We start from the raw sequence: 27,316 nt of genomic DNA, 5'->3' as shown, positions 1-27,316 counted from the left end.
AACATGGAAGGTAAATTCATATTCATCATATGTGTTTCACCAAAAGACATTCTTGAAAATACAAAATTGTCACTTTCTATGTTAGCCCAAATGCTAACTTATGCTTCTTCTATTTCTCTTTTTATAAGGCTTATTCTTTCCTTGTAAATCCAGGGTCATAAACTAAAGCACATTTGTAAAACCAGATAAAGATTTTGGCTGCATTTCCTTTCTTTTGCATTCACAAACCCAAGTGCCCAGCTCAGAGTTCAAAGGTCAAACAGTTTGACCTTTTGTAACACGAGACAATACGGGCTGCAGCAGGAGACGAGCCCCGTTGCTAATTACTATTACCCACTATAGAGAAAGCTTTTTAGTTGTAGGACAAAAGAACCCTCATACTTCAGAAACCTTTTTATTTCTTTGTGAATAATATTTTTGCTAAGTTCTACCTGAATCCCTACAGTTTTATAAGGCTTAAAAGATTTCAGTCATGAAAAAGCAAATCCTTTAATCACAGTTGTTTGTATTGCTAAAAAAATCTAGATATGTTTGATGCAACATTCTAGGCAACATTCTAGTCACAACAACAAAATTTGAAGTGCAATAGAAAATAGTGATGAAAAACAATAATACTGAAACTAATTTATGCCACTGACACAACAACTTTAAAGCAGAATCACCCCAGGATGTGAACCATTGATAAAATACCTGAGCTGCAATAAATAAATAGAAAAAGAACCAGTAGTTAGTCGCATAGTAGTTAGTTTGTATATATAATAAGTCATAGAAACAATTTATTTGACCATCTATCTCTAATTTTACTGTAGTACAGAAACATATCAAAAAGTTCCCCACTTGTACAAAGAAAAAGTAGTCACGATATATATAAAAAATATTGTTCCAGCTTCCACATGTTGAAAAAAACATGCAGAATGGAGGCAAGTTACAGTTTCTTCATGTTAAATCTGCAGAACTCCACATACATCAAATAGCCTACATTTATACTCCTAGATATTTTTAAAATCTACTTGAATAATATCTTTTTGAAGTAATACCCGAGTACATATTTTGGGTACTGGCCTCTTACTGCCTCTGCAACAGGACGGCCTGAGGTGTTTATGTGAAGTGCATGGATCCGTGCCAAGCTGTCGCCCATTGTAGCGTATTGTGTTTCAACAACAACAAACGGTGTCAGACCAGTGCCATGTGCCTCCTGCTCTCAGCGCCGTGTCAAACAACCTACAGGAAGAACGGTGAAAAAGCAAGGCAAGATGGGGCCCCCAACCCAACCAGCGAAATACGCTAAATAAATGATGTTCAATAGGATAGCAACAATCCCTCACAACAGCAGGCTCACGTGTAAACCCAACTAGACCTGTGACGATTACACATTTTGAACTATAATATTGAAACTACCTTATGACACGGTAACTCTAAATCAGGATTATCCCAAAAAATGATTCTAAAGGTTGTCCATGATTATCTTAAAACGTGAAAAACAGAACCAAAGTCATTTTAAACGTCTTGAAGAGGTTGTTGCAGTCATTCCTCACTTAACTTATGACATTCTGAGCATCATAACTATTCACCCCGGTGAGTTTTTCGAGACATTCAGAGACTAGGAGTATGGCAGTAAAGCTAACAACAACTAGAATGCTAACATACACTTCCTGATGATGATTTTGACACTTTATAATTCAGTGAGACAGTACACATCTGACCTATTTTTACCGCAAGAGCTTTCTTCTACAGTATATCTGTCCTGGGGCAGATATATTGCTCAAATACATGGTAAAAATATGGGTACAAGCGTTTTGAAGTTATTTATTCAACCCTCTACAGCTCAAATCTTATTGTAGTGCAGAAAAATAACTAAAACTTCCCGACTACAGCAAAGAAAAACTACCCATGATAAATACTGACTCCAAAAAATGATTGGTCTATGTATAATTTATGGAACGGTAATTCAAGAGTAATAATCGTGACCAGCCCAAACCAAAATCCTGCCATCTTTCTAGCAAGAGCCTAAAAAGAAACGGTATTGTCATGAGTGGAGTAAAGCAGAAGTAGGTAAGATGTGTCAAGCATGCGTCCCCGGACACAATGAAACAACAGCCTGTTTAAACTTTCCTAAAATAAAACCCGGTGCCCTGTCACTGCACAGATACAATGTGCGCGCCAGAGGAGACAGGAAGAAGAGAGGGGGACGGATGAAAAAGGACACACAGAAAGAAAGATAAAAAAAAAAGTACTTCCTGTTTACGACCAGAACAGGAAGCTCAAAAGAAGGCCACTGGAACACTGTAAAAAATACAGCAGTCACCAACTACCTTCCTCAACTCTGTGTGTGTGTTGTGTGTGTGTGTGCGGTGGGTGTCTTCATTTAGGAAAATACACTGTTTTCCCAGCCAGATATCAGAATGACATCATGATTTGTGTTCTAGTTAATGCTGTTCTATGCACGCCAAAAAGAAATAACAACATTCTAAAAATATGCTGGCAAAAAAGAATGTATTTTTTTATTTCTCAACACCAATATCTGTGCAATCTATGCAAAATGTGCTAAAACATGTCAGGAAATGTCTTCTTGGCTGAGCTTCCAGCGTTGCACAAAACACTGAATGATAAAATGAACCATAAAATGTAGACGTATCACTTTACACCGTTGTGAGGAAGTTTACATTGCCATTACTTTACTACAGACTTTGACAGACCTGTACTTACAACGGTATGAGTGATATTATCATTTTGAACACCGTCAAACTTACTATTTAGATATAATGCAAATAATTAACTGTTTAGTGATGTTTTTTGGGTAAGACCAAATGCAGTGTTGGAATGTAATGAAGCAAAAGTAGCAAAGTACTGTACATTTTAGGTATCTGTACTTTACTGAAGTATATTTTAAAGTGGATGCTTTTTACTGCATTTGAGGGCACGCATCTGTACTTTCAACTCCACTACATATTTGACCTGCTGACCAGTCTGAAGGGTTTATTTTTAACACATAATCATAATCATAATTCATAATTTGAAGAAGCAAAAATATACAGACAGAAAAAACGATGCTGTTAACTAAAATTCAGCAGAAATATGTATGAAAGTCACTACATTTGAAGCTTCATTAGATCTAAAAATCTGTGTGAAATACTTTCTTTTTACTCTTTAAGTACATTTACGGGTTTTTCAATATATATATTTTTTTTACCTAAGTTGATTTTTTCATGTGATACTTTTACTTTTACTTGACTATTTTTTGTCCTTGTATCTGCACTTTTATTTAAATATCAAAATTGAATACTTCTTCCATCAATATGACCATATGGAGTACTGTATGCTAATATTAGCTACATTTACAGGTTCCATTTGCTAATTGTGAGCATCCAAAGAGCTATTTGGACTTGCCAGCAGTGAATCTTCCAGCACTGATGAATACAACAGGATCTGGGCCCAGACTTTCCTGCCTCCTGTCTGTTGGTGACATCTGGACAGGAGTGATTAGTTCCTGGTTTGGGATCCCTGCAGTTTCTGTGGTGTTTGTGTGGTAAAGGGGGAGAGGGGAGAGAGAGATGGAGAGACAGGGAGAGAGGGGAAAAAAGAGGGGGAGAGAGGGACATAGCCAGTGTTCTAATGGGATTAAACTCTGTCGTGCCTCCAGCTGTGCACTCTCCAGCTCCAGGCAACAGGCCCAATCCTGGACTCACTTCCTAGGAACCGAGAGGACAATACACACAAGCACTCCTAACATTACAACAGCGGTTCCATTCTTTATTATGTAGTGTTTAAAGAATTTGAACGGTATTACTTACTCATATAGCACGATTAAAACTACTTCAGCTGCCCAGAGCGCTTCACATAAAAGTCAAGAAAAACACATATACAGATGACACCATACATAAGAAAAGAACAATAAAAACACAACGATATCCTGTCTAGCTAGTATTAAATGCCAGGGCGAAGAGGTGGGTTTTCAGCAAAGTCTTAAACAGCGTTAAAAAACAAGAGGATCTGACAGGGACGCCACAGAAAAAAGCTAAAAAATCACCTCTGGTCTAGAGAGAAACATTCTAGACCAGTCAAGACTCTTCAGCAGTTACAAATTTTGAGATGTCAACACAGCATCAAATTGAAATGTGGAGTCACCAAATTGGATCGTCATGTTCCCTGGAAAGAAGCTGAGGAAACTGTTTTCAATTTGATAACAGTTCACGGCTTTTGAAGTGTTTGTTCATTATTCCATGTGGTCTTGTTCTAGTTCTGATAAAACTCAAGACAAAACTGTTCAATGTGGAGAGGTTTTCATTGGTGGTCATCGGGACACTGTTTTTCCAATCAGAACGTTTCGGCTCGATCCAGAAGATATTTTCACTTTGATGCAACTGGCTTGAAGCACAGGAATTTATCCTGGTCTGAGTTCACTAAGTCCAGCACCAAAGGGAGGAGTTTTAGGCAAGGCAAGTTTATTTGTATAACACGATTCATGCACAAAGTGATTCAAGGTGGTTTAAAGAATAAGAAAGACAATAAAATCACAATAGAAACGAATCAAAACATAAATAATCATTGCACAAATTAATTATTTATAACTGAAGAGTGCAAAAAATCAAACACTTTCAGTCGTATGCACAGCTAAATAAAACCTTTTTCAGTCTGGATTTAAACATTTTCAAAGTAGAGGCTTGTCTCACATCTTCAGGAAAACTGTTCAAAGCTTTAGCTGCATAAAACTGAAACGCTGATTCCATGTTTATTCCTGACTCTGGGCACCAGCAGGAGGCCGGGCCCTGAAGTCCTCAGAGTGCGAGATGGTTCATATGGTACAAACATGTGGGAGATGTACTTTGGTGCTAGACCGTTGAGAAACTTCTACACAAACAAGTTTTAGTTATAAAACATGGGCAGGGCAGTTTAACTCTAACATCATTATGGGTCATTACACACCGTCTCGTTCAGGAAAGGTCTGATTTCATCCAGTTTATGTGATTTTTTTCAGTATCGATAGTGGCCAAATGAGTCTCCAGTTTCAGTACTAGTTTTAGTATTGGTTAGTATCCAATTTTATATACTTTTTAACATCTCAATCCCCATCAAACAGGTAACACTCTGCATTTAGCTGAGCCATTAAAGCTAGAAAACAAGTAAGCCAATCTCTTTAAACGGACACAATGACATGCTTTATTTCACAAGGGCCAATAATAAAGACACTTATCCATAAATGAGGCAGGGGCAGACGGCATCTATTGGCACGACCGTGTAACGTACCTGTCTGCCTCCACACCCTCCTCCCATTAATCCTGTTATTTAATCCGCTCTCCTCCTCTGCTCTGAGCTATGAGAGCATCTTTCAACAATACAGACACTCAATAGTCCATGGCCCGCCGCGAAATGTACAATCAATCAGAAGGCGGGATATAAATATACACGTACAACAGCACATGAGCGAACACACGAACGCACGTTTCCTCGCCAACATGGGGACATCAATATTTCATTTAACCAGCCCCGCCATTAAGGTCAATAGTCTATTTCTCTCGCCCCACACAAATAATGGACCCTCCAATGAGCCACTAGAGGACACCGAGTATGGGTCTGGTCTGTATGGAAACAGTACGGTGCAAAATAAACAATCAAATGATACAAGGCGTGGGTCATATGGCAAAAAAACAATTGTGATTTTTTTTTCCTCATTGATCGAGCTCACTGTTCTATTTGATTTTGCTTTTTTCATTTATAAAAATCACTAAAATTGTCTTGAGCACTGGTTTAATTAACATCATCGATCAGTGACATTTAACGGAAAAAATATCCCCCGTTTGCTCCTCTAAAATCTGAACTAATGCTTTTACTGATAGAGGATTTTCTGTAGGCAACCATTTCTTTGCCGATAAGACAGCTCGATCTCGATTAAAATATTGATGAACTGCCCAGTCAATATTACTAATTTTATGAGTTTGAAATCACATTGATCTTGTTGTTCCAAGTTTAGTCAACAGAGTAGTGGATTTTACACAATGGCATTGTAAAGATAAATGTTCAAATTTAGCTAAATGTTTGTGTTCATGCAGCTGTCAGTAAACAAAAGGAACTACACCATCCTGCAACCACAGAGACGCTCCTGGGCTGACTGGAAAGTACCTACAACCTAAAACGCTCCCCAAAAACCACAACCCCCGCCCTAGTTCCTATAATGTTCAAAATGCAACCAGTTTAAAAAGTTACAAGAACAGGTTTTACAAGAAAAAAATGGTCATTATATATATAAAAAACAAATAAATTCATAATTTAAAGAAGTTCTAGGGTCAACAAAAGTGTGAAGAATCTTATGGATGAAGAAGTTTTTGTTTGGATTTGAGCGGAAAGTTCAGCCATGGGTCGGTAAGTTGTGGACAGAGCGGATGTGGGCATTTATTCGGAGAACTCATTAGAAGATTATTTACTACTGGACGGAGCAGATTTAGTCTATTGGCCACATATAATGAAATGCTGTGGGATTATCATAAAACTGTCATAGGGTCAGGGGAACAGGAATAATTCAGATTTCTGGTCACACCAAGAATGTATTCGATTTTTTACGGTTTTCTGCCTTGGACTTAAAAATGACCTTATCCTTGCACATAAGCTCTATTGATTTGAGATATCTGGTTTGAGAAGTGTTATGGATCAGCCTGCGCAGCATTTTCTTACACTTAAGAGGCTCCTGTAAGGCACGAGGCGATGTCACAATATAACAGCGAAGATTTTAAGAAGGATAATCAATGTCATTTTAATAGCACTAATGTATAATTCAAATGCTGCTTGTAATCCAAAAGTTTAAAAGCTTGTTAGACTAAGATACAAAATAAAGGTGCTGCGCCAAGACCATAACATTGCTTTAAAAATGGTATTCACATAAAGGATTTCATCATTGTAGTTCATCAGTACATTGTCACATTCATAAATTTCTAACAATTATTCTCACAATATAATAACACATAATTGCAAGTTCGCAAAGCACTAACATCTGACCTTGTGTTTTGTTTCATTGATTCATGGAATAGATTATAAAAACAAATCAGTTGTATTTTGATCATAATCATTAACTGGATATACAGACTCTAAAACACATAAAAAGGAGTTTTTTTCTAACAAAGACATTATTAAATCAAAATGTGTATGAGATTATTCCACAGACTGTATAAAGAAGTGGACTAATGGAGTGTGACGTGACCCATAGCGTTCAGCTCCAGTCAAATGAAGATCATCGAGGCTAACAGTTAAAGGGGCCAATATGGCGTTGAGTTCCACATTTGGAATTCTGACTACGAGTATCATAGCAACCAAAGAGCCAATCAGGAGAGAGGCTATTGATGTCAATGCCACCTCTCGCCTACACCGCTAATTTAGCCAGAAGCGGGTACTTACCAACACTGTCAATCAAACCTGTTACTAACGCTAGCGGGAGTGACCTCAGGGAAAGAAAACACCTGATTTGTCTGTTATTAATGTTGATAACTTGAGTTACAGACAAAATAGCGAAATAAAAACATCAGGATCATGTAGAGCGGGTTGATATGAACATTTTAAGACCAAAATGACGAAGCTCACTGCAGCAGTTACAGAGAGAGAGGTAACAATTTTTCAGCGTAAAGTGAATAAGAGCCAAAGTCGAAGAAGCCGGAAGCACGCCCATGACATCACTTCCTGTCCATTTACATTTACATATACAGTCTATGATATATTTGTAAATATTCTCTATCTAGAAGCCTTCAGTCATCATATTTCAACCTTTATTTTGTTCATAATGTATCTAAAGTCTCAGTGTACAATAGAAATAATCGTTTTTGACTCGCTGACTAATATAAAAATAATTTGCAGTCTGGCCAAATAGGATAATTGTTAGTTATAGCCCTAGTTTCATTAATATCTTTCCTAGGGTCAATAATTGCGATCGTAAAACTGCACTGTTTCCTCAACTCTGACCTTGTGACATCTTTAGTAATTCCATTTCACTCAAATTTTTATAATGAAAACACTGCTAGTCGATAGGAAGCGTGAGCCCTCTCCACTCCGCTCCACTCTGCTCTGCGATGGCCCACATGCGCTGGCCTGTGGCAGATTACACTGCAGCACACGCACTCTGACATTTGAGGCTCCGACAAACGCAATTTCTTGTGGCTTAGTGAACACACAGCAACGCACAATGGGCCAGTTGTTCTGCAGTGCATCAGACAGAAGTAACAGTAGATAGGACTATCAGGGTGAGTGGACCAGATCAGTTCTCTTCTGGCCCTCATGTAAACACGGAGGCTGCACAGATAACACAGGACAGGAGCTATAGGTACGGGACGAGCTCAGGGAAAGGAAATAGCTCATAATGTCTCTGGCCTTAAATGTGTATCATAATATAAAAGAGAACGATATAAACGACGACACAATGGCGCCAGACAGGATATACTTTTACTAAGTTACTGCTGGGTTTCATATAACATCACAATATTCTATAGGCCATAAATATTTAATACAAATGGGGACAGCACAAATTAATTGAGTTAAAATGCAGATTTCTGTTGTAATACAGTGAATTGTTGGGTCTAGTCAATTATAGAAATGATCAGGTCCAACATTTACAGTTTTACCTTTAAGATATTCCATGATAATCCGTAGAAAAACTGTCTCGTGTTTGCATCTGGGATTATGAGATCATCGTATTCTGAAACCACCAATAGTTTTAAGTTCGCACTCCACTCCCCTCTTTCTGATGCTGTTAGTGTTTTAAGTGTCTGCAAAGCGTCCCCAGTTTGTTTAAGATGCTCTTGGCGTAACTTCAAGAAAAAAAGCTGCACAGCACGTGGAGTTATGTCACAGTATTACACATTTCATACTGGCCCCAAAGCAAACATCAATATATGACGAGCGATATGATATGGTCTATGCACAGGCCGGTGAAGTCATCCCTTTCTGCTTATACACTCATGAAATCGCATGCACCCAGTCAAAATCTGTTGGCGCTAGTCCTGTCATGATAAATACTATATCTACTTATCGTGCAGTACATGACACATGGAGCAATTCTTTTTGGGTTTTCGGGTACTTTTGCAATATTTACTGTGGGGACTTTTTCTTTGCAGTAGTGGGAAAAGTTTGGCCATTTTTCTGTACCACAATGAGATTAGAGCTGTCGAGGGTTGAATTATGAACTTCTATGACTCATTATAGAAACAAACTACTTAAGTGTTATGTTATGTTCTGTTAATAATACTTTTTGGGAGATATTTCTGCTTGATGCTTTCGTTTTAGTACTATAATTTATCGTCTAAATTTACTTCAGCAATATACAGCACTATAAAATGTGTTATTGTGACAGGACTCAAGGTGGCGTCAAGTTTGTCAAGAAAAATTATTAACTTTACATTTATACAGCTATAAATCTGCTATGCTTGTGGGCCAGGAAAGTAAATTACAAAATTATTACAATATTTGCTGATAAAATAGCATCTAAATAGTGTGCCAAGCAAGTATTCCATTCAACTTTTTCCCTAAAATGATAAATGAAGTACATATGTAGCCATGAGCAGCAGGTTTTCACATTTATGACCCAGCGAAGTGCTTACACTCAAGATTTATTTCTGACGATCAAAAATATTATTTAGGAAGTGGTGCTGAAACATACCAAATCAAAAATAAATATCAGAATTTATGTGTTTGGATTGGACACACCACAGATTAAATATCCAAACTTGATATTCATTCCCTTAATATAGTTGGACACTTTTGAAGTCAACACCAGTTTCATTACTTAAAAGAACCGCTTCACATTTCTGCATTAATTTAGTTGGTTCCTTGCCAATAAGCGCAACACTGAATAAACTTGACGTGGCCGTATTTAGACCAGCCAAACTTTGAAAATGATGCAAAGCCCGTCTGTGTTGACTAAATATTCAGGGAGCGTTGCACAGAGACAAGGCGGTAACCACAGTTCTCAATTACGTGGGTTTGTCAGCCTGATGAATTATGCACATACGTTAGCTCACCTCTGCAGCCCAAGTACACACATTTGTTAGGACACTGTCATATAGGCCCATGGGGTTATCTTCTCTCTATATACGCCCTGTTCAAGTGTCCTCTGATCATTTATACTATACGGGAAAACAATGGGGAAGGTTCAAGGTAAAAACAATGAAGACAAAACAAGGGCTATAGGCACGCTAATAAAAAGAAGCTTAAAAGTAGTCATGTAATCGCCCGGATAGCAACCTTAGCATTTCAGTGAGGAACAGAGCAGAGCTGAGACACGTTTGTCCAGTGCAGACCCAAGCGCATTTATTTGAACACCAAAAATATTTACAAAAAACAGGAAAAAATTTAAAAGACTCAGTATGGCAGCACCGACTGTACATACAACACCCTCTCTTAGCCAACTGAGGTTTGCTCCTTTTATAGAGCACCTCCCTAATAGTACAGGTAAGTTTTCCCACATCCAGTTATATTGTTAAAAAATTGCTCTAATCAAACAGTGTAAATATTTATTCAATTAAGTTGTTTGTTAAAATAGAGCTCTATGTTTACTTTATTTGCTTTAACAGTGAACAGAAATTAGATAACCCAAAAGCTAAAATATCTGACACCCCTCCTTGTTAGCACCCAGTTGTCTGCCCCAGAACCTTCTTAAGATGCTTCGGCTCCCCGGGGACTCATTTGGCTGAAACACCTAGGGTAGACAACATGGGTGAGTTGAAATTTGCAACAATTCAATTATAATCAATTAGCTGATACAACATTTCTATCAATAAAACATTTTAAACTTGTGTCTGTCTTGTGTATTGTCCTTTCTTGCTGCTAGCCTCAAAGATGGGCCCATGTAAAGGACTAGCTACATTATAAGTCACGATTTAAAATTTTCCAATTCCATTTCAGCTTGATTCTCGATACTGTTTTCGATACCACAGTGGTAATAAAAAGTCTACAATAGAAAACTACTTCTTGCTAAACTTGAATTTTTTTGAGCATACAGATAGAATTATATTATTTATTGTAAATTTGGTTGCTGTTGGTTGTTATTATGTTTGTCCTGCATTAGCCTTGTTTTAATCTCAAGTTCGACTTTTATATTCAACCACAGACTGTATCAAAAAGTGGACTAAGCGAGTGTGATGTCACCCATGGCGTGCGGCTCCAGTCAAACGATGCTTATCAAGGCGAGCAATTATAGGGGGGAATTTGGAGTCAAGCTGGTTTAGCAGAGAGCGGGGAGCAAGGCTGTCAATCAAACCTGTTTCTAATGCAAGCAGAAGTGACCTCGGGGAAAGAAGGCAGCTAATTTGTCTGTTATTAATGTTCATATCTTGATTTACGGACAAAAAAGTGAAATAAAAACACCTGCATCATGTAGAGCAGGTTAATATGAACATTTTAAGACCAAAATGACGAGGCTCACTGCAGCAGTTACAGAGAAGAGGAACAATTTTTCTATGTAGTGCGCCAGTGTTTACTTCCTATTTGAAAAGCAACATTTAGCAGCTTAGTTATGCCAATTTATATACAGTCTATGTGTTGAACTTCCTTTTTTGACTTGGAAAAGACTTGGTTTTAATTTAACTAAACTGCTCAAATCATATGAAAATAAGAGCAATGCTAATTCAACTGGATACTCACATTTTGTCTCATGCGGCTGTGTTCAGTCAAACCTCAAAAAACTGGGACAAAACTGGGAATTAACCAGGAACTAATCCAGAACAAGAACAGGACTAAGCCAAGTCTTCATCATCATCATCTAAACCAAGTCAAACCAGGACAAGAGGAAACAACATACTAGGACTGCAACAACATCATTGATTAATCACAACTAATCAATTATTGGAGTATTCGTTAACAAATTTAGTAATCGAATAATCGTTAACTGGTAAACACAGGCTCCAAAACGTGTTATGAGCTGAGAGAAGAGGTTTTAAAACTAAGACAGAGCAGTTACTACATGAAAATTACAACTGCAAAATGAAAACACTCCTTCCTCTGTAAATAAACTAAAATAAAAAAGGATGTTCTCAAATAACTTCACCTTAAGTTTATCTGGGTAAAACTTTGTCAATATCTCACATAATAATCGTCGAAATAATTGTTTTATTTTTGGCAACACTACCGTACTGTGCACCATATAAAACTTTTCAAGAATGCTTTGTTGGATCTAGGATGACTATGACTTGTTGTGGTGAATGGAAAAATACACAAAGTAGAAGACAGGAAAAACCATCCGTGTACACAGTCTCTGGGTCTCACACAGACTTCATTTTTGTATAAAGCTCTTTGAATTGTAGATCTGTAAATCTCCACAAATCCTCACTGGGCTTTTGGTTTATCATCTTTATTACTGTGGCACAGCATCTCAGTATTTAGAAGAGTTTTCTCCTGCTCCAGAAGAATAATGCGCTCAAAGACGGGAATCTGGAGGGAATTTGAGGGAAAATCATTTAATCATCCAGTATCACTGACATATTGGTTCAGGAATCTCCAATACGATGCACTCCAGTTCACACATTATTGGAGCAAATAGAACGCACAAGAATGTACAATGATAAAGCAATGAGAAGATTTGATATGAAAGCTACAATTTTTAAGCCAGTCTCAAGATCTAGGCCAGGGGTGTCAAACTCATTTTCACCGAGGGCCACATCAGCAAAATGGCCGCCATCAAGGGCCAGATGTGACTGTGCAGCAGGATAAATGTCACTAAATGTAATGAAATGTCATGTAAAATAAATGTAAATACTTTATCACAGAAAAAGTTACTTAACAAGTTATAAAGTGACATTTTAAAAGTGTGTATCTGGTCGGGGCTCACCTGCTCACAGACCGTCAGCACTGCTTAAAAAACAGCCATTTACAGCCTTTTAATTATTAGACAATTTGTTGTTTTTTTTAAGGCTAACTTTTGCATACTTAGCTCCGTGTTTGGTGGCAAAACATAACACAAAAACATACAGGTTTTTCTCCTTAAAGCACAAACGTGTATTTGACTTCACCTTTCTTGAAACCGCCCTCCTCAGTGCCACTTGTTGGGAAAATCTCATTAGTTTATTGTCAGTGCGCACATTAAAGCAGCATAGACTTATTTTAAAATGACAGTTATGCCTTTTTATTTACCTTCTCGCGGGCCACATAAAATGATATGGCGGGCCGCATTTGGCCCCCGGGCCTTGAGTTTGACACATGTGATCTAGGCCTATTATTCATTTTTCATTGTTATGAAGTTATTATCATTTAAAAGTGCGCTGTGTAAATTTTCTGACTCAGAGTCTCGACACTCTCCATTTAGATGCTATTAGTTTGCCTGGAATTTTCCACAGTAGAATGTTTTTTTCAGTTTGGCTTCCACATTGAATACATACGAGATGGATCTGCTTAATGCCAGACTGTGAAACATTCAAGGTAAATTATCACATTTTTAAAAAGCGCTTTTCCACCTTCAAACCGCTTTACATCAAGGAACCACTCCCCCATTCACACACACGTTCGTACGCCAGTGTATGCAGATACTGGGGGTAAGGTGGGTTAGGTGTCTTGCCCAAGGACACAACAGCAGCATTGATCAGTGGGAGCTGGAATCGCACCGCTAACCTGTGGGTCAAAGGATCTGACTGCTCGGCCAATGATGTTTACGTTGAGAGCTGGATTTAAGCCGCCAAAGTTCAGACCAGTGGACAAACACTCGACCAATTGACCAACTGTCGCCCTGGCACAGCAATAAAATCTCCATGGACACCACACCTCGAAATTACATAGTCCACCTTTAAATGATGATAATATGATATAAATGAGAATAGAAAGTGGGGATATTGTGAGTCTGTTTGATCCTCATTATATTTTGTACAATTATTTCTCAATGAGACTGTACAAATTTGACATCCTTCCTGGGACATGGGTGCAGACAGTCACCATGGAAACTGCCTCTTCCCATCCAAAGCCACAGGTGCGTATAAACATATGGACAGCTTACACAAAGAAGAGAATGAGCTTATAGTGAGTTATTCAAAGCTGTCACACTGGATCAGCAGTGGTGCTACGCTAAGCTAACCGGACATGCAACAAGTGAAGGATAATGTTATTGGATCTCATTCAAGCTAAGAATAAAGCACGGGCAGGTTTACGCTCAGACAAATAGAAAATAGGATTTAGTCATTAGGCTTAAAAAAGATGATGAGGCTCTATGACGAACTTTCACCGGTGCATTGGTGAGAAAAGTATCGTTCAAATGGCATAGTTTGAGAAATACTAAAAACATTACCCAAAAAGAAATGCATATGATTGTAATTTGTGTCATTTGGCATAAATCGGCCTACAACAAGCCACTATGTATTTGGTATAAACATCACTAACTAGGACGCTAACTTAAAATATAATGATCCTAAAAGTGCACAGCAGGAGCAGCAGCAATTAACCTCAACTACAAAAGCCTTGGCCCTGTACATATTGTGTTCATCATAGTCTTGAGTCATGTTTTCTCAAGGTATGACTAAATTTATTTATAAAACATTTACTGCTTTATGATAAGTTATGAGCAGCAAAATTATTTCTGGAACAAACAAACAAAAAAAAATCACTTCAGATCATCACTAAAACGGCTTCGTATTACCTGCGGCTTCCACTTGACCTTTTTATTTGTAATGATTATTCAGGTAGTAAAGTGAACCACATACCCCGGTGCTGGCGTTATAGTGAGAGTGGAGCACTTTATTTCACGTATCGACGCTGGTAAGACTGAATTAGAGCTGCACAATATTGCACAAGTATTGATATTGCAATTTTGGCTGAGACGATGATCACTATAACAACTAAGTAAATATACACCAAGGTTCTCCATTTGACAAAGATGTTAAATTAAGGCTTATATCATTATCATTTTCCATATTGTTCTAACTTGAACTTGATTGGACTTGTTTGTTTTTTTTGTGTTAACCAGGAAGTAAGCACTGAAAGCAGCACTCTGTTTGGCTGCGGCTGGGCAGTCACTTTGCTGCCTCAAAACATCTGTTCAAAATCCATGCCCAAAAATTAATCCATGTAGATATTACCAAATGCGCTAAAGGGTTTGTGAGAGCTACAGACGATTTGGACAGATACAACTATATCACAGATAGACCACTATAACGCATTTTGAAGTACGATATATTGCTACAGAGAAATATGGCAATAAACGATAATATTGAAACTACTTTATGCCACTAATTAAGATAAGAAACAAGTAAGCCATTTTTAAATAGACTCTTTCATCACAAAACGTGAGCGGCAACAAATAAATAGCAGAATGTACCAATAATTAGCCATAAAAGGGACCTATTCACCCCTGCACAGCTCAAATCTTATCGTATTACAACAAAAATTACCCAAAATCTCCCTACTTTTGCATAGAAAAAGTACTCACAATACGATCAGGCATGGGACAATATTGAAATTTGGTGTCACGATTATTATAGCCAAAATAATTACGATTAAATCACGATAATGATTTAAGTTACTGAAAGTTTAAAAATGTTACAGATCTGAATAATTATAATTTAATGTTATGAATAAGTTACATGTTTAAACTACTTTTATATAATTGATCTTTGTTATCAGTGAAAACAACAATGATTTAGCGGAGAATATTATGTATAAGCAGGTCAAATGACAGAAAATTAGGGGCCCGGGTCAAGAAGCCTGGCAATTCTGGACCCCTAAGACCCTGGGGCCTGGGACAACAGACCCCATTGTCCCCCCCTGTCGACTCCCCTGTGGTTAAGTAAGTTTTTTCTGCACATTCTGGTGATACAAAGGCGATTATCTTTGTTGGTGATTATCACGATTAAATAAAATGTTCCATGAGCGATTATTGTGTACCCATCCCTACTCACGATAAATACTGAGGTCCAAAATATACTGTTCAAGCTTTCATATATTGAACGATAAGTCAATGTAGTAATTAGTGTGACAGGTTTAATCACACATTGCAAATACTTCCAAATATCCTGCATCCCTGAATAATCAAAAACACCACGGTCAGCATAAGCTCAAGACGTGGCATAACGGGGAGATTTAACCAGCACAGAGAAGAGGCTGTTTGTGCAGGCTGCAGCAAACACACAACACGTCTGCAGCGCCAAGTCCATGTGGAAAAGCTGGAGGCGATGAGCGGAGCCTTCGCAGATGCCCGTTCAGGACAGCAGCTCTTAACAATTGCTCACCTAAACCTACCCCAGCCTCCAACTGCTTTTGATGACAGCGGTCTACACTGTGCAAAATGTGCCCACAACGTTTTCAGCGGTAACAAGCCATTATGTGCAGACTTTTAGGTCAGAAAGAGTCCAGCAGAGCCAAGAAAAGAAGAGGAGGTGATTGGACTAAATAGAACTCCCTTTTGGTTTGAGGACAGGGCGGTGGATTCAGAACAGATGGGAGCAGATTTCGAAGTGGACAATGATGTAAAAGCAGGGTCGTTCACATACTTGCTCTGAGGAGAAGCATCTGTCTTAAGCTTTTAGGAGGGATTTCAGCAGCTAGTGAAACCTTCAACGTAATCTGAAACAGGGCTTTTTGGGGAGGAAAAGCGCAAATGCATAGGTGAAACGAAGGTTATATCTTGATATCAAAAATCACAGTATTTACAAAAGGACAATGTCAGAGTATTGTAACTGCATTTTTCCTCAGTCATAGATATATTTCAAAGGAATTAAAATACCAGTGATGTATCCATGTTGGCTGCACGGAAAGTGAGCAAAGCTATGTCTATGTAAGTCACGATATAGCATTTTGAAGCATGATATATTGCTGAAGTAAATCTAAACGAGCAGATTTAAACCATAAAAAATATTCTAAATGTACAATGTAAAAAAAAAAAAGTAAATCATGAGCAGCAGTAAATAAACACCAGAAAGAAACACTTCAGTACTTAGTTTGCATCTGTAATGAGTCAGAAGTTCATTCAACCTTCTACAGTTTAAATTGTATCACTTAGCCAAAAAAATAACCAAAAATTCGCCAGTTGCGCACACATTATATAAATTTGTTCTAGCTTTCATATACAGAATGATAAGTGGATATATACACTATTATTGTGGGACTAGGTTAAACATATTTAAGGAAAGCATTGATTTACAGCCAGATGCTAAGTCAAAGTGCAAATTGACACAAAAAAAACGACTGTAAAAGTAAAAGCTAGCTTCACTGGGAGATTACTGAGAGATATTATGCTCAACTAAATAAGTAAAGATTACACAACAAACACCTGTCAAACCTCAATCAAATACACTTGTTCTTTTTAAATATTTCAGATAATGCAACAATAATAATATAAGAGACAACCCAGTCAATGTGGTTATAGCGTGGGCGACATGTAAAAGATTGGATTTTCTCCCCAAGTGGTCCTTATGATATGTGTGTGAGCAGCCGCCCCATTCTGACAGCTCAGAGGGTAAATGAAGCCACTCGGAGCTGATGGAGTGTGCTAAATGAGAACAGTGAAAAATATGACTGCGCCGAGGAGAGGAAGTCAGCCCTGATCTTCTGTGATTTAGGATCACTTTCTATTTGCGTTGTACCAGCCGTACAAAGCCTTTGTGCAAATACATTCACAGGAACAGGCAGTATTATTAGGTACAACTGTGCTGACGCAGATGAATAAAACATGCAAAGAATTTAACGATATAACGATGATATGTTTTTGCATCTTGAGACAGGTTGAAGACAAACTTGACTCTGTTCAAACTTGTGGTGTTTTAAGATGCTTAAGATGGCATTAACAAAACTACTCATCATATCGTGAAAATGCCGTGTTTATACCATGACTATTCCAACAAAAGTTAAGAAACAAGCTTGTCTCAGTAGGGAAATGTGTCCTCTACATTTGACCCATCCGTCAAAGCAGTTGAGACAACCTGTCAAGAGTAGAGGGTAATCAGAGGGCGACAGTAGCTCAGTTGGTAGAGCGTTTGTCCACTGATCCGAAGAATCCCGCTTTCGACATAAACATCATTGGTAGAGCAGTCAAATCCACTGACTCACAGGTTAGCGATGCGATTCCAGCTGTCTGCGTACACTGGTGTATGAACGTGTGTGTGTGTGTGAATGGGTGAGAGGTTTCTTGATGTAAAGCGCTTTGAGTGACTTGAAGGTGGAAATACCATATTTTAAAAAGTGACCATTTGCCATCCAACTCCAGATCTTGAGTTAGGCTTCGTCAGGGCTACTTAAGCTGGAGGATTTGACCTATTTTACATGTTTTAGATTGATAGGTTTGCTACACTTACTACACTCTTAGCTTTACGTTACCTTTCTACTATCTTCTACTTTTGAGAGTCCACACTTTGGGATTAGTTAAACCGGCCTCTCACAAGTTGATCAATATGTCTTTTACCTACTTTTAAAAATCCTACCTAGACTATGCCTTCCTGCAGCAGAGTTCAGCACAGTAAGCCTAAACAGCTACATCTCAACAACTATTTTTAGGAACTATTTAAATTCATTTTTGCTTTTTGCAGCCACGGGGGACATCTCAACTCTTTCTCTCAATGGTGCGCATTACACAACATGACCGGCTTGTGCACTAGAGCCATATTGAGACTAAAAGAGCTCTTCCTGCCGTCTGCACCATTTTACACTCATTCAGCTGTGACAGAGCCGTTTAGGAGCACTGTGGAGAAATAGATGATTAATTCACGCCAGAGGAGAAGACGAGTTGAGCTTGAGATGAAATAAACCTCGACTAAAAACTGGCCTCAATCTGGTTTCTTTATCTTTAAGCCAACAGGAGCAAAGTGTCCATATAGAATTCTCAGAATCATCCCCATAGGCCTCGTAGAATACATTTACTGCACATGTTGTAACGCTGCAAGATTCACTGCAATTTAATCAAAATCGCAATTTGAATGTATGTAATTGCAAATCGCAAACACTGCTATTTATAAGTGCCATCAGTTTCCACAAACAACAAAATATCCTGTCTAATTCTGCATAAAAAACTACTAACCCTGTAGTTTAGATCCGTAAAACATGTTCAAATGTGAGTTTTGAAGAGGATCCTTTTATTAAAACAAATCACCATCACAATACATATCCACAAAAATTGCAATTTGTTTTTTTTCCCCCCAAATCGTTCAGCCTTAACATGTTATAATCCTGTGTTTCCCTTTCTGAGGAGTCAAAGTACACGCAGCAGCAGCAGGGGCAGGTTACATCACTGCGTAACAAATACACAAAGCTTATACGGCTGCACTATGGCTGACAGAACGGAATTATATTAACGGCTGACATAGTAGCACATAACGCGTCTTAATTTACATATTGGAAGTTGAGAGACGTTGTTACTTACATGTAAAATCGAGCAAATTGGCTTATCCAGTTGCTTCATAATATAGGTTGAGCTACTGTTTAATGCAGCTTTACACTCAAAGACAGACACTTTTTCCCACAACTTCCCTAAAGCTCTGAATGAATGACAGTTGTAATTAACCAATCACAGTGAAGTTTGGACTCTCCCTCTACTTTATCTACCATTTACCATAAACCATAAAGATACACAGCCTGGCTTAAAGAAAATATTGGTATATGTCCATCCCTAGGTTCATCATAGACTAGGCTGAGGTAGGACTGAATGTCTGGAACACAACACTTGGATTTAACCACGTCTGAGTCTAGAGCAAATGAGCACCACTCCATGTCTAAATAATGCAAAATATCCGCACTAAAAACTAGGACTAACCAGCTGGTCTAGACTACAAGTAAACCAGGTCATCAATAGGACACTGCTAAGACTCAACACATGGTAGGATTCATGTGGTTCCAACAGAGTCATTGGTGGCCTTGTTTTATCAATAAAATAAGGGAAACTAGATGAGGCCATGGGGAAGATAACAAGTTCAAGATGTTCTGAAAGCACATGGATAAGATTAATGGTAGAAGGAACTAAAGATTTCTCTACACATGGCATAAAGCAACAGTGATATAGACCAAAAAACAGACAAAAAACAGTTACAGTTATGAGGAATATGCCAATTCCAATGAAGCCAATGTTCAGATGATATTACGACAGTCCATATTAAGATCGTAATTGAGGTCTTGCACAAAAAATTGTCTGTTAAATGAACCACACACAAAAAAACAACTTATATACCCTTGTTTGGAAGATTTCAAAGCACCTGTTTTATTACTTGATATTCTAGTTGTGTATATTTCCAATGCCACCGTAATATTATAATTTTGTCGATGCGTTTTCCACCACTACATTTGGAAAACTCCAAACGAAACTGTACTAAAAAATCACTGCATACTTGCCTGCATAGTCATTCATTAATTCATACTACTACTACCAACATTGGCTTTATTTGTATTGGCCTATAGCTGCCTGTGGGGAGAGCAGGGACTTGGCAAGGCTCCCCAGTGGCACTAGCTGACCCACTTTTACGCAACTCTATCCCTAAAGTGACCCGCTGCAAGGCATAGGGCACACACACATGCACACAACTACACACACACACGTACACTGCTTGACTTCAAAGCCGGAGGTACAGAGGAGAGCAAATAACCTACGTAACACTGCAGATGCCTATCACTCCCCTCTTTTCGCTCCACACTTAGTCAAGAATCTTCCAATTAGCTCGACGCTATCTGATGAGCCTAAAGGAGCCATCACTGTACGCACGTTTTTCTGAATATGCATTTGATTTTAAAGCGGAAAGGTCATATGTACGGGAGCTAGAAGACAAACACGGTAGCTAAAGTGATAAAATAGAAATATAGGTGGTTTCTGGAAAATTACTGGCAAGAAGTAGGACATTACATTGTGTTTTGTTGCACTACTGGGACATTTTTGGTTATTTTTTGGATATACGATAAGATTTAAGCCGTAAAAGGTTGAATTAATAACTTCTATGACTCATTACAGATGCAAACTAACTACAAAAGTGTTTCATTCTGCTGTTTAGAATAGTTTTTGTGGTTTAAATCTGCTCTTACGTTGTGTCAGTAGCATATCGTTTATTGTCTATATTTACTTCAGCAATGTATCACACTTAAATGTTTGATAACTGGCAGGTTTTAAGGACTGATATCAAATCTTGAGTGTTGGTCCTTGCAGCATAATCTTGGTTGGATTATATTGATGTTACAATCTCAAGTCCTCAAACTACTGTTTATCTTTACAAGCTACGGTTATAATAGTTACTCCCCATCCAACAAGAACATTGTAAACAATAGCGGTTTGTTGATAACAGGCTGGAGGGGAATAGCTGCACCGTTTGGACGCATCAGATAGACACCATTAAAGTTGACATATTATTTCACTTTGGAGAGAGCCGGTAATCAGTTGATAAATCTGTTTTGTCAGTCAGTTCAGACTCTAGAGAACGATAATATTGAAACCAAACTATAAAGCAAAATTATCCCCCAAAAAGTATTCTACAAGAACAAAAAAATATGACACGAGCTGCAATAAATAAACAGCAGGATGCAACACTTAACTGGTTAGTTTGGATCTATAGTGAGTCATAGAAGTTCATAAATCAATCTTCTTCACCTCAAATCTTATCATAGTGCAGAAAAATAAACAAAAATGTCCCCGCTAGAACAAAAAGTCCCCATGATAAACACTGACCTCTAAAAACAATTGCTCCCTCTATCATGTATTCAATGATAAGTTGATATAGTAATTATCACGGCAGGTCTATGGACTAAAGGGCTCAAATATTATAGTACTACAACAAAAATATTTCCCCACTTTTGCAAAGAAAAAAATCACAATAAACACTGAGGCCCAAAATATACTGTTCCAGCTTTCATATATTCAACGCTAAGTGGATATAGTACTTATGATGACAGGCCTATTTAAATTGTGAGATGAATCGTAATCATGCCAAATTTGTGATGCAGTAATAACAATGTGTCATACACGTGGTTGGCTCTGACACTTTTCATTAGAATTGCAGCTGATGGAAAGGGAGAGGCTATTTGTAACATTAATTAAATCTAAAAAAGCTGGTGAGCTATAAAAAAGTTTGCTAATAATTTTAATTTTTCCCCTCAAGCTTGTCTGCTAATTTTAGTGCTTGATAGTAGCCAAATGTTTCACTTTCCTTTCACAGACAATGGGAGTGTGACAAAGCAGAGGAGCAGAATTGAGGCAGTAGTACCCTCTACAGTTCCCAGTGTTGTTTTTGTGCTTGTGTGTGTGTCCTGATGCAGGGGACACAGTCTGGAGGAAGGAACAATGACATTCCTGTGCTCCGAGCTCCAGGTGGCTGTGGAAACCCAATCCTAAACCAAGAGCGGCTGGCACACAGAGAGGCAGCCCAGTGCTGCTGCCTCCCTCCGGAGACACGGGCCAGAATAGCACTATTGTTCACGCCTGAAGCAAGAAACCAACCCAAGCCCACCTCTGTGACAAAGACCCCAGCAACAAACAGCCCACACTATTCACCTAGAAAGCTAATAACATGCTAGGATATGAGTGGGAGATATTTCATAATGGATAATATTGCAGTTGCTGTTTTGAAGAGCAAAATTTGAATATTGAGTCAGACAGTATAATAAAAAGTATTAGAAAAAGAACGCAAAAATAGCTGCACCGATATACAAACTTTTACTGCAGCTTCCATATAATTGCATAGGTGATATTTCTGTCCATTCACTTTTTGCAGTACTTGAACCTCAACCATGACATTTACAGGAGCATTTGAGCACATTTCTAATGGACTGCCATAGTACTGCCAGCATATAAGCCATCAGGATACTAAAAAAGCATCCTTTTAATCCCTGAATTGTGAGTGTTTGTTAATGCATGTGCATCTTATTCACTTCACTTGCAGGCTACCTTTCCAACCCACTTCTCTCATTGGTCCACCTTCAAGTATATTTAAACAACTGCAGTGAAGTCGGAGCTCTCAGGGGAAGAAGGCTGAAAGTGTGACCTATGTTGTACCTACAGATTGTGATGCATTATTGTTGTATAACTAGTGTGTAATAACCTCATTAAGTCGATCACCAGCATAATTAAGAAGTATCTGGCAGTAACAAGCACAACTGTTCATAGAAATGGAATGGCTGCAATGGGTAGTATACCAATGTAATACTAGTGTTTTTTTTGCTATTCAAACTCTGCATTTGAATATCCCGGCAAATTTGCAAGAGCTCATTGAGTAGTTTATTCAGTATTTCACTATATACACTCCTGGTTCAATATTAACTGTAATGAGGGCTGCAAGGTTTAACACAATCAAAAAATGATATTTGAATGGTCCCAAAGGGATTTGCAAAGGCTAAAGATTTTCTTATAATATATTCTCATGGGCTAAAATGCATGAGCTTTGTATACCAGTTTCTATATAAGTCTCCTCTCAAATGCTCCAAGACGTGTTTAAAATGTGAATTTTGAAGAGAATCCTATACAACATAAATCTGAAATAAAAATTGTTCAGTTGTAGCGAAACCAAAATGACATAAGGGGAAACACAACCCTCTCTGCGCCTATAAAAGCAGCGTACCACAGGCTGAAAACACACAGCAGGCAGGAAACGCATCATGCCGACTTCATGGCCTTGAAATGAGGAACATGATTCATTTCCTTTCAATGTTGCAGAGTTCGTTGTGACTGTGCAGAGCCCTGGGTTAAAGCAGCGGTTCACAGCACTCATCAGAGAAAAAGTATATAACCACAAATGACTACCACGGCTTTGTTACATCAAGTGAGTGTTCAAATATTAACAAGCAGGTAGTCTCGATTCAGCACATGGCTCAAGAGACGATCAAAGCCACAGGTACGGGGGAGACACAGTACATATTGTCCTTCTTCTCAATGCCACACGCACTTTGAATAGATAATCCATCACTTGCTGTTAAGTTGACAAGTTCATTTTGTTTTTTTCCCTGTCAGTTTTTTATAAAAAGCTTCACGACTGGTAGCGAAGACAATTTAATATCTCTGGAGTAATTACAAGGTTGTTAAAGGTACAATAGGTAATTTTTTCCGGTGGAGGGTACGCCGTCTGCTTGTCTGAGGGAGATGTTATTGATTTACCAGGAATGTTTCATAGTATGGTATTAAATATCATTGAGACAAGTATGCGACCCAATTTATGAGTCAGATCTGCGGAGAGGAGGCCCCATTTAAGAAATAATGCATGTTTTTCAGGTTATCTAGCAGTTGAAAGCATATATCTTGTATTATTCAAACATCTTTCAACATTTCAGACAAAGCAATGGAGACAAGCAGATGATAGACACCCAATCAGAAAAGGAATTGTGCACTTTACCTTCGATAGGAAAAGCTCCAATGAAGAAACACAGTCTAAAACAGAGGCAGAAATGCTTCGGCCAAGAACTAGTTTCCAAGTGATTGAATTATATAAAATGTAATTAAGTCCTCTTCAACTTAGGGAGGGCAAAGACTACGGCAAACTGAGTAAGAGAGGAGGCACAGTGCGAGGTTATAAAAGGTGCCATTGGAGACATGCAAAGCGAAATCATCTGACCTTTATCAACACACCAACTGGGATAGAAGCGGGACTGTGCAGCTCAATCCGCAACAATGGCGCTAAATGAAAACACTACAAGTGACAGGAGGATTACGCATCGCCGTGACATCTGTACATGATGGTGATTGTTCATAGAAAGTGCCTTGTGGGGAAGTCACACGCCTTTTTATGGTGGTGCAATTTAGTTTCATTGCAGGGAATCACGGGAGGTGTGAAATAAAGTACTTCCCTCGTGCGTGGTTTCAGTTATGAAAGCTGACTGAAAAATGATTCAAGTGGGAAATCTAACAATATTTCCAGGATGATTTTCAACTAATTTGGGGCAGGTGCTGTTTTACATTTCGGTAAGAGTTTTGGCACTGTGCACATGATGATTGGAGAGCTGGACTGTGCGTGGCATCACATCCCCGTTGCTTGGCTGCTTCTGTCAACAAGCGCCTGAGCCATAGCGCCTCAGCCTTGTGCCTGCTACACACAACGATACTGTTTCATCGGCCACAAACCATCACGTATTTGACATTGAAGCTGCACGTATTACCACAAAAATAACAAGTAAATAACCTAGAACGCTTACCGAGAGTGACGCGCGGCGCACAGATCCGCTGCTGCCCTGGCGCAACAAACCGCAGAGGCTAAACGCAGAGGAGCGACTGTGCGGTTCAAAGTATCACTGCTAACTTAGCGGGCTAGTTAGCTTAGCTGGCTAACGAAAGGGGGGAGAGTGTGGTACCCTCTCTGTCGTCGATTCAAACCGGTTTCCCTAAAATCCAAAGCGCCGTGAAAGCCCGTGTCTTGTTTTGCGCACGGCCACGAGAGCGCAGTCCACTGTCCTCTTCAGCGCTAAGATACATCCATTTAAAAAGCAGCGTGGACTCGACCCGCAGGCAGCGCTGAGCAGTGTCCCTCTGAGCCAGCGGACGTGCAGCCTCTGCCTGCCTCTCGGTGACTGAAGGAGAGAAGCTGCTGCTGCTGCTGATGTGCACAGCGAACACAAGCAGCATCTCTGTTCTGCGCGTCATCTCTCCCTCACCGCGCAGCAACCCGGAAGAAATCTCCTATATCTGTGGAATTGTAGACTTTCATAGCACACTTTCAGAGTTCTAAGTTTAATTATCACATTGCATACTTTATAATTATTCAGAAGACAAAAATGGTCAGAATATGACAGTAAGACACCACGCGCAATGACTGACCTAATAACAGAAAACATTTGGCTACGTTTTGCAAATGTAATTAGTGTATAACCTAAATATGACATAGACCTAATCCCACGAACTTTTCCTTTTATTTTTGTCAGCTATAACCTAAAGTAATTATTTTAGTAGTTTTTTATTGCTCACAAATAAAAAATAAATACATAAAAAAAACTATTAACAATAAGGGCTTGAAAAAAATCATCCTAGCTTTGCATCCCCACAGAGCTGACTTGTTATCTCCACATTTATTTCTCTGCCTGGAAAGTTCCAACGTATGGCTTTAACTGTCAGTGTCCATGGGGATTAACAGGCCGTGCCCTTGTCTTGCAGTGGGGCTTTAATTGGATAGCTCTAGGCTGTTTTCTAATTTTGCTGAACTGAACTCCTGCTCCTCCACAGACCATTCACATTTGCATTTTTCAAGAGCATTCACAGGCTCTTTCTTGTACTTGTTTGGGAAGCCTATGAATAATGTGATATGAAAATTTACAGAAGGACTTTATTATTTTTCAACCACTATTATAGGCTACATCATAACCAGAAGTAAGAACAGTTTGGTAATGCAGCAGCAGGTCCAAACAGTATTACATTAAGTCTCATTAATGGAAGACTGGAAGACTTAACAACTCATTACCTTGTTTCTAATGAGTTGTTAATTAAAAATATTTGCATGCATTCACCAATCAATAGCAGTCAATAAATCAAGGACTTAATTTTAAGCTATGGACCCACCTCTTGTGAGTTGTGCATTCTTTCTGTCACAGCTTCTGGACATCTTAAAAATAGTTTGTCTGACTGCTCGACTGCTGATAAATACTGTGTGGTCCCTAAATACCAGTTACTGTTCATTGTTTAACTTCACCAATAAAACATTGATACATGTTTGCTATTGAGCTCCATCTCACTCTTTAGACATACTTTATTTATGCAGGAGCAGCAGCTGTGCGCAAGTGCTGAAAAATGGATGAGACATTTGGAAAGTCCTTCCTCTGAATCAGCTATTCCCAGTAGGTTGTGGTCTTTCAGTGCGAGACAGGAGCAGTGGTAAGGTTTCGTCTGTTTGGATAGCTCTGCAGTTCACAAGGTGTGTCCATGGAGGCTCAGAAGGCACAGCGTTGAATTCAGATGTGCTAAGATCCTTATCTTCTGCTGACATGTCTGCACACTGACAGAACTAACCCCAATGGGCCGACAGGCAGATAGATCTGCTGAAAGAACTCCTCCCTGTTTAGATGTTTAATGTCAGAATGCCTGTGTATTTGCATGTACTTCCTGAGGCATCACATCCTCCTTTAATGTATCAGTAAGTAACCGGAGGCCACACCTGCATTGGGATTAGCATGGATTTGCCATTTGCCTATGCAGCAAAACAACCCAAAACATGCATAATGACCAAGCCTCAACATCCAGAGATCCTGATCCTGAAAAGTTCCTCAGTAGCATTAGTGGATGGGTCAAATGCAGAGGGAACAATAAAGAGTAGCCTTAGCCTTGAAAATTACAACTTTCAAAGTGGAAAAAAATTCAAATATTACCTATTACCTAACCGCCAAATAAATCATGAAAGATAGTTGCAGTTTATAGGCTACAATTGAAGCATTATTCTATAAAACAACAACAAACAACTACACTCAAAAAACCTTCAACAGCAGTGTGCTCAAAATTTGT

The 27,316-nt window shown here is 38.7% G+C and overlaps 1 protein-coding gene across 2 annotated transcripts in view; it reads right to left on the bottom strand.

Annotated features, from left to right (window-relative positions):
* Nucleotides 1–25,485, bottom strand: part of galnt1 (UDP-N-acetyl-alpha-D-galactosamine:polypeptide N-acetylgalactosaminyltransferase 1) — a 67,887-nt gene extending 42,402 nt beyond the window's left edge. Inside the window, exon 1 of one of the 2 annotated variants that reach the window (XM_033980373.2) lies at nucleotides 25,027–25,485. The gene's annotated coding sequence lies outside the window, so the exon portion shown is untranslated. Of the gene's footprint in view, nucleotides 1–9,992; nucleotides 10,070–25,026 lie in introns of those variants that run through there. The other variant, XM_055227808.1, reaches the window with a different exon arrangement.
* Between the last annotated feature and the right edge of the window lie 1,831 nt (nucleotides 25,486–27,316).

Source organism: Periophthalmus magnuspinnatus, chromosome 16, assembly GCF_009829125.3.
Source record: "Periophthalmus magnuspinnatus isolate fPerMag1 chromosome 16, fPerMag1.2.pri, whole genome shotgun sequence".
Lineage (NCBI taxonomy): Eukaryota > Metazoa > Chordata > Actinopteri > Gobiiformes > Gobiidae > Periophthalmus > Periophthalmus magnuspinnatus.
Note: the sequence above shows the minus strand (reverse complement) of the source record. Positions and strands in the feature narration are given on the sequence as shown.